Genomic DNA, 8,879 nt, shown 5'->3' with positions numbered 1-8,879 from the left:
TGTGTTCCATGTCTACCCTGCTTGTTGCTACTGACTGATTCCAGGCTTTGACCACTGCTTCGTCTGACCACGTTACTGATTGTCTCCTGGCTTTGACCACTGCTTCGTCTGACTATGATCCTGCCCTTCTCCTAGTTTGACCTTTGCCTTGCCTGACCATTCTCCAGATGACTTCTGGTTTTGACCCACGCTTGTCTTGCCACTCTTCCTTGCCTGCCACCTGCCCTGACTTCAGCCTGCTCTATGACGCTCCTCTTGTTTTCACTCTGGACTTGGCCTCTCAGGCTGCAGCCCGTTCTTACTCGGGCGCCCTCTGTCTGCCTCCTGTTCTCATTGGTGCCCAGGTCTCCAGGACTCCGCCTCATCCAGATCAGATCACCTACTCCTACTACCGCTGCTGGCCCCTGGCTGACCTCCTATTCATCCCAGAGAAGACCGCGGTTGGAGGCCCACCTAAGTCCAGCCGGCCCAGATACCCAAGGGCTCAACCTGCGGGGAACGAGGGCTGGTATTGGCGAAGCTCCAGCCGACCTCTGTCAGTCAGCCAGCTCCACCTGCTGACGGTGGGGATCTGTAGGGCTTGCCCTGCGGGTATAGTCAACCCCCCCTCGGCCCAAGGGTCCACCTCCTGCGCAAGTTATTTCAAATTAACAGTATATTTTGCAAACACTTATTATCAGAAGTCCCATTTAATAATAATAAATTTATGTCAGCCAGTCTAGTGTGACTTTCTAAATACATCCACTTGCTTTATAACTAAAATATAACAGAACATAAGAAACAGATACCACATTGTCATATTTCAGTAAAGTAGCATTTTGCAAACAAGCTGGTGATACATACAATAAATAGTATATACTTTCACCGTTTTTTTCTATACAAGATAATTTAATATATATACAAAGATATTTCAGATTTACTAAATTAATTGTCAAAATCACAGATTCCCAAACCTGTCCCGAGGGCCCCCCCCCCCCCACACCAGATGGATTTTCAAGATATCCGCAATGAATATGTGTGAGATAACTTTGCTATCATGCTGGGGGGGGGGGGCCCAGGACAGATTTGGGAACCACTAGTCTAAATATTCCAACATGACTACATGAAACTTTAGATTTATATATATTGGTTAAGCTCTTGCTGTATTCCAATAAGCAGAACCAGTTGCCCTACTGTGGCTTAAAATCCATTTATCATTTAGTAATTTTATGGCATCATGTGCTTTTCCCTGGCCAACAAATGTAAAAAATGCGTACATGGAACACGTAAGTGTACAAGATGCTAACTTTTTTCTCTAGACACACAGTGCAGATCTTAATTGAGTATTGGCAAAGTAAATTCTGAACATCTGTTTGTGGTTATCTGCAATTTCTGTGAGCTGAAGTCCAAAACCCAATATCTTTCCAGGGCTATGAATACATGAAGCATACTCTTAAAAATGTATCAGTCATAAGAAGAATTCCCTAGCAGAAACTAATGAGAGAATTAGAGGAAAATTATGTTTTCCTGATTTTGGATCTGAGGTAATCAGGACTGCCTATTATTTTGATGTCTGATATAATTAAGTGTTCCTATAATACAGAGCTGGAGAACTTCTGTTCCACAAACCAATTGGGTTTTCAAGATATTCCTAATGAATATGCATAAGATAGATTTGCATGCACAGTGCCTCAACTGTATGCAAAGCTATCTTATGCATATGCATTGTGAATTGTTGTGGGAGTGGATCCTTGGATCAAGGTGGAGTTTATACAACCAGCAGGGTGGAGCCCTGTGTTGCGTTCATGCCTCTTCTCGCCCCTCGCTCCACCCTCTTTACCTGGATGCGACTCCTTTCAGCTCTGATGGACAATGCAGTTGCGGCTTCTCTCTGCCTCTTGGTCCTGGTTCCTCCGGGCTGGCCTAACGCTACGGATCCGCCATGTTCCTGGTGACGTAAGGGTGCGCTCTCCAGACTTTGTACCAGCAAGAGCGCGAACCTTGGGGGCGTCCCCCCGTAGTGACGTCATCCATCTGCACTTTAAAAGGTCTTTGTTTGCTAACCTCTAACAAGTTAGCAAGGAACTCCAACGGGACTTGCTTTGGCAGTCCACGATACTTGCAACAACGATCCGAGTCAGCTGGGGAACCCATCCCCACCCCTCGGCCTATTCAAATTTACCAGGAGTACCTGCTCCACGGGAGCTCCGCTCTCTCTTCTTGATTTTAGATTTTCAGAACACTCGGAAGACTCCTCATTCCTGGAAGCAATTGCGGACATGAACACAGTGAGTTCTATTACATAGGAATCGATACTCGCTCCACGAGGGCCTACATTCCTATTGCTCTGAAGACTCCCTTCCGTCCAAGACGTTATCGCAGGTACAGAGATCAAGAGTTACATTGGCAAGATTACAGATAGGAATCAGTACTCGCTCCACGAGTACCCACGTTCCTAGAATCTATTACAGACTCTCTTCTACTTTAGAAGCCATTTCATATACAGCAATTATGAATTCTTATTACAGACTGTTTGTGGGAACCAGTGCTCGCCTATGGCTCCTGTTCCTGAATGTACTGAAGACTCTGTGGCATAGAGACCATTGCAGACATCTACTATTGTGAGTGTACCATCTTGTATCCAGTATACCCTGTCTACTCACTACTTCTAGTCTCTCTCTAGAGCTCAGCAACCGAGATTACATTCCAGTACCAGAAGGACTTCAGCCTTGCCGGACACAACGACTCACTACTGCCACCTCTGGTGGTCCAGCTTCCAGTCTAATAAAGAACAATTGTGTTTAGCTCATATTCTAGCCTAGCCGGTGGTTCCTCTCAGGATCTCCTCCTGGGGGTGCTGTCATCTGCCATCGGCCCAGGGATTCACCATTTCCTCTAGGTGGTTATTCCTTTCACTATTGTCATCTTGTGGGAGCCAACCACTACAGACCACTGACTCCGCTCACAGAAGTATTATATAGACAGCTACTCCTCTTTCTCTGAGACTTGCCAGCAGCTTATATATATATACAGATTGCTACTCCGTAGCGGGGGGCATGATAGATTGCTATCTCAATAGCGAAGTACTATATACCTATTGCCAACTCCTCTTCCTTGGCGAGTTGATCCATAACAGATTGCTACTCCTTAGTAGATTGATACAGCTTGCTATTTCCTTTCCTTACAGGAGTATCTAACAGCAGTTCGCTAACAGAATTACAGATAGCTAACTCCTCCCCTCTGGAGGAGCAGGTTATGTCATATCGCTACTCCTTCCCCTTTCAGGAGCACAGCAAAACAGCTTGCCAACTCCGCCCTCCTGGCGAAGTGAGCAACAGCAGATTACTAACTCCTCCCCTTTGGAGGAGGTGAGCGTAACAGATTACTAGCTCCTCCCCTTTGGAGAAGGAGAGCGTAACACCCTGCAGGTTCCCACCTTTGGCTGCTGGAGTCGGATGAAGCAGAGGCCCAGTTGGAGCTTCACCTATACCATCCCATGTTCCCCTCAGGTTTAGCCTTTGTGTGCCGGAGGCATCAGATCTTAGGAGGTGGCCTCTGCTGATGAAGATCCATAGAAGAGATGAGGGTGTGCAGGCAAGGTCAAAGGAGAGTTCAGGTCAATGGCAGGTGGCGTTCAAGGAAGGTCCAGTAGGCAAGCAGTGGTCAGTGGCAGGTGGCATTCAAGGAAGGTCCAGTAGGCAAGCCAAAATCAATACCAAGTATCTGTCCAAAGAAAGACAGGATGGAGTGGCAGGCAGGGAGGTGAGGAGCAGCAAAGGCAGGCAAAGAATCAAGGAATAACCGATAACTGAAGAAATGACCACAAGAACAGAAGAGGAACTGAAGATGAAGAACACTGACACTGGAGACAAAGACAAGACCACTGAAGTTGGAGACTAGACAAGCACCAGGAGCTGAAGACAGGATGAAGACCAGGAACTGAAGACAAGACACAGGAACTTGGGAACGCTGAGGCAATTAACCCTACACAGGCTGTAGGGAGAACTGTTGCCAAGGTGAGGAATGCAGGGAGAAAGGGCCTTTTATAGGCCAAGACTTGTGATGTCATCTGAGGGCACTGCAGGGGATTTCCTGCCGCAGGCCCTTTAAATCTGTGTGTGTTGAGAGCACGCGCATGCCTAGGAGCGGCCATGAGAGAAACCGGCGGCATCCTCCCTTGCATTGCATCAGGCCTGTTTGGAATGCAACGGGCCTGCTGCTCATCTGTCCTGGGAATCTTTGGCAGCATCGGGGATCTGCTATGGAGGCTCAGGTCCAGAGGTAAATTGGCGGTTTGCAGGGGAGACCCGCAGACCACCAAACACAACATGAATATCCTGAAAACCCAGCCAGATTGTGGCACTTGAGGACCGGAGTTTCCTTATGCCCTAATACTCTATTCACAGCTCTTTTCAAATCTCCTCCCAGCTATTCACAACTCTGTGAAGATGAGATATTTTGTGGCTGGATTGGATTTGCTAACAATTGCTTGAAGTTATCCTTTCAGAAGAGAAAATTAATTTTCAAAGAGACAACTTTAAATTGCATGACCATGCAGTTTTATTCACAAGCAAAGAGCAAATCGACCAATTCGTGGAAGTGCTCTCATTAGTAGATACTGCTTAACAGGGAAGTACTTTTGTGAATCTTCTATGGTAGTGGTTCTAAACAGGGCCGGTGGAAGCACTAGGCGAACTAGGCCTGGGCCTAGGGCACCGAGTATTAGGGGGCGCCGTGAGCAGTGGTATCCCAAGGGGAGCCAATGCCCTTGGGCGCAGGGAGGCTCATGCGGCCACCAGTGCCCACTGACGACTGAGCAGCGACACGCATATAGCAGGCAGATTGGCAGGGCCGTGATGGAGCTCACGTCACCACGGCCTGAAGAAAAACATTGCGCTTAAATGCGTTGATGCTCCTCCTCCTTCCTGCTTGCGTGGCCCCGGAACTAAACGTTGCCGGAGCTGCGCAGGCAGGAAGGAGGAGGAGCATCAGCACATGCAGAAGAGGAGCAGCGCTTACAGGCCGCCATGAATCCCAAGTTGCAGCAGCCCGAGAAGAGGCAGAGGCCCGGTAGCAGGGCCACTGCGGCTCGAGAAGATCAGGGCCGCTGCAGAGCCCATCCTGCGGCGACCCGCGAAGAGGAGGCCCAGAGGTGAGAGAGAGGCTGAGGTTCTGTAGAGTGTGTGTGGTGCGTGTAAGAGATGAGTTGAGAGACTGTGTGTGGGAGTGAGGACCTGAATGTTTGCAGAGACAGCATGTGAGAGCCTCTGTGTATGTGAGAGTGACAGCATGTGACAGTGAGAGTCTGTGTGTATGAATGATTGTATGCGAGAGAGCATGTGACAGTGAGAGCCTGTGCTTGAGCAAGACAGCATGTGGGAGTGAGAGAGAGCTTGTGTGTGTGAGAGTCAGACAGCATATGCCAGTGAGAGACTGTGTGTATGAATGATGGTATGAGAGAGAGCATGTGACAGTGAGAGCCTGTGTGTGTGTGAGAGAGAGAGAAATGCATGTGAGAATTAGAACCTGACTGTGTTTGAGGGAAGAAGACGGAGAGAAAAGAAATAGAAAAAAAGACAATATAAAAGGAATTGGCAAAAAAAATAAGAAAGGGAAGGTGGAAAAAAAAAGCCTGTGACCAACCGATTAGAAAACTAAGATCAGACAGCAAATGTAAAAAAAAATAAATTACTTTTTACTGATTGGCATATGTAATTTTTGGTAATGTGCAAGAGTAGCACTTTCTCTATGCGGATCTCACAATGTACGAGATCAGCATGGAGAAAGTGAAGCCCACGGGGCCTGCACAGAGGAGGCAGCAGAATGGGCTTCAGTGTCAGTAAGAGCAATCGGCACCTCCCAATAGCCATGTGGCAGCAGTGACAGTGGCAGCAGAGGAATGAGAGAGGTTCCGAGGTTGCTGGCAAAAGAAAGAGAGGGGGGGTCTGCCTTTAGTGTGTGCATGTGTATGAATGGGAGTCTGCCTGGGGGTGTATGTGTGTGAATGCATGGGTGCCTGCCTGAGGATGTGTCAGTGCATGAGAATGTAATGGGTGTCTTCCTGGGGTTTGTATGTGTGAGAATAGATGCCAGCCTGTGTGTAGTATATGTGTGTGTGTGTGAATGCATGGGTGCCTGCCTGGGGGTCTGTGTGTGTGAGAATGAATGTGTGTATGCCTGGGGGATCGGGAGGGAGTGGTGTGAAAATGAATGGGAGTCTGCCTGGGGGTCAGTGTGTGTGTGTGAGAATGACTGGGAGCTTGCCTGGGTGTGTGTGTTTGTGTGTATGTGAGGGAGCCAGTGAGTGCGAGAGCATGAGTGTGTATGAGAAAATCCAAGGGAGTAAGAGTTTGTGTGTGTGTGGGGGGGGGGGGGTTGGAGGGGGAGAGAGTGTCTTAGAGCCTGAGAGTGTGTCAGTGTCAGTGAGAGTGAGAGGTTATGGTGGGTATAAGAGCATGAATGTGTATGTATGTGACAGTATGTGTGAGAGAGAATGGACATGTGAGTATGTGTGAGAGAGAGAGGATAACCTCCTAATCCTCGACAATATCAGGGTGACTGGAAATCAAGAGCTCCCACAGAAGGGGACAGCAGGGGCTTTTTAAAATCCTTATTAGTTTTAATTATTGAATGTTATTTGATATATGTGCTGTTTTGAAATATTTTATTGGTGTTTGGGAAATTGTAAAAAATGTATATGATTTTAATTAATAGAAATTCTATTTATCAGTAGTTTTAAAATATTTTATTATGGTTTTACTATTATAACTGATGCTTTATGTTTCTTGATTTTATTTGTTATATGAGGAATGATGGTTCTATTTTTCTATTGTTAATACATGGAGTCTGGCTTCTTGGAGTTTCCATTTCAGTTTTTGTCTAATTTGTGCTCCTTCATTTTGTATTCTGTATTTGGTGAGGGTCTGTCTCTGCTCTGTGTGTGTGACCATGATGAGAGATTCTGCTAGCATGTAGTGTCTGTATAGGGATTTATAGCAATCAGGTTTGTTTTGTTTCCTCAGTAGGTGGTGTATTGGTATTCTAGGACCCAGAGTAATATTTACCCTTGCTTTTTCCCAGGTAGGATTATTGTTATTTGAGTCCTTGGTGTTATTACTGTTATGTTACGATGGAATTGCAGTATAGATTTTGAGTGTCTTTTTTTTTTTGCGGGATTTTGTGTTAATTCACAATGTGCCTGGCAATGGAAGCTGTTTGTGCAGCTGTTACTGTGAGGTAACACCAGAATTTGAAAATATCTTTTACTATGAGGAGCTGTAAGGGAAACATCCAAGCTCCATTGTTTGGGGGAATTTCAGTGGATGCACAAAGTTAGAGAACTGGAGGTGAAGGATTTATATTGACATTCTGTCCCTTCCTATATATTCCAGACTTCACTCTCATAGCCATATAGAATTAGTTGAATGAGGCTATCAAATAATTTTATAGAAGTTTTACTAGAAGTGTGAAACTGGCCAGCTTTTTAAAATTACGCAGAAGACCCTTTGGACATTTTTATTAACACTCTTTTTTTTAAACCAATTTTAAAGCAGGATCCATGCTATAGAGGTGGGTGTGATGAAGAAATGTCATTTTGGCTCCTCCCCCCCCCAAAAAAATTCTTCTGTCTAGAGATGCCACTGATTTTCTGTGACCTTAAGCATTAGTACAAGAAGGATTAAGGGGGGATACTGGAAAGGCACACAAATGCATTAACCCCCGGGCGCCGGAGACTCTTGGTACGCCACTGGGTGCGAACCATATGGGGCTGCAAGCGACGGCAAGAGGAGTGGAGATTTGGCGGGCCGCGAGCAGTGCCCAAACTGCTCGCGACCCAGAAAACCGCACAGCCGGTGGGCATGATTGAGAACGATGTAGGAGTCGTGGCCGAGGTGGGGGGAGGAGGGGGGCGCAAGGGAGAAGGCTCGCCTAGGGCGCCTAATTCCCTTGCACCGGCCCTGGTTCTAAACCTAGTCCTTGGGACATACTCAGCCTGTTGAGTTTCCAGGATGTCCACAATGAATATGCATGAGATAGATTTATATACAATAGAAGCAGTGCATGCAAATATAGTTCACGCATGTTCATCATAGATATCCTGAAAATCCAATGGGTTGGGTGTGTCCTAATGACTAAATTGAGAACCCCTATTGTAAGACACTGGCTTAGAAATTTCAGGTATCTTAGGTTACTGTATTTTTCAACCCTGGTACATCTTGTATTAATTGCTGTTATTACCAAGAATATGTCTAATTTATAGTGAGCTGCAGAAGAAAAACATTTGTTTTAGTTCGTTAATTCGTTTTGCTGGTACCCAAAATATTTCTTATTAGTTTCCAAACAAAAAAAAAGTTAATTCATTTGTTCCACTAGTTAATTCATTTGCCATTAAAAGTTATGGGGGAAGCATTGCATTCTATTTTGGGCTCCAGAATAGTGTTGTTTTTTTAATCAATTCTAATGAAACATATGAGGAGAAATCATCAGAAGGGGGAATAAACTGCCACAGTCTAAGTGGCATAGTGGCATAAAAAGTGGCATAATGCTAGTCTAAGACTCCACAAAGGGGCAAAGGAGTACCAGACTTTGAGCATTAGCATGCATTCATTCTCCAAAGCACTGTCAGGCCGATACAGTAGTTTTACTAGAAGCGGCGGAGCGCACTGTTAACCCACGATTGGATGCGCGTTTTTGATGCGCTAGCTTTACCCCTTTTTCAGTAAGGGGTAATAACTCATCGAAAACACGCCATATAATATCGCCATGTCATGGCGATATTAAGTCGGAGGCTCCAAAAGTTAAAAAAAAAAAATGTAAAATGGGCCCGCAGCTTGAAAACTGGACGCTCAATTTTGCCGGCGTCCGGTTTCGGAACCCGTTACTATCAGCGGGTTTGAGAA

Source organism: Rhinatrema bivittatum, chromosome 1 (assembly GCF_901001135.1).
Source record: "Rhinatrema bivittatum chromosome 1, aRhiBiv1.1, whole genome shotgun sequence".
In the NCBI taxonomy this organism is placed as follows: Eukaryota; Metazoa; Chordata; class Amphibia; order Gymnophiona; family Rhinatrematidae; genus Rhinatrema; species Rhinatrema bivittatum.
This window is presented reverse-complemented; position numbering follows the sequence as displayed.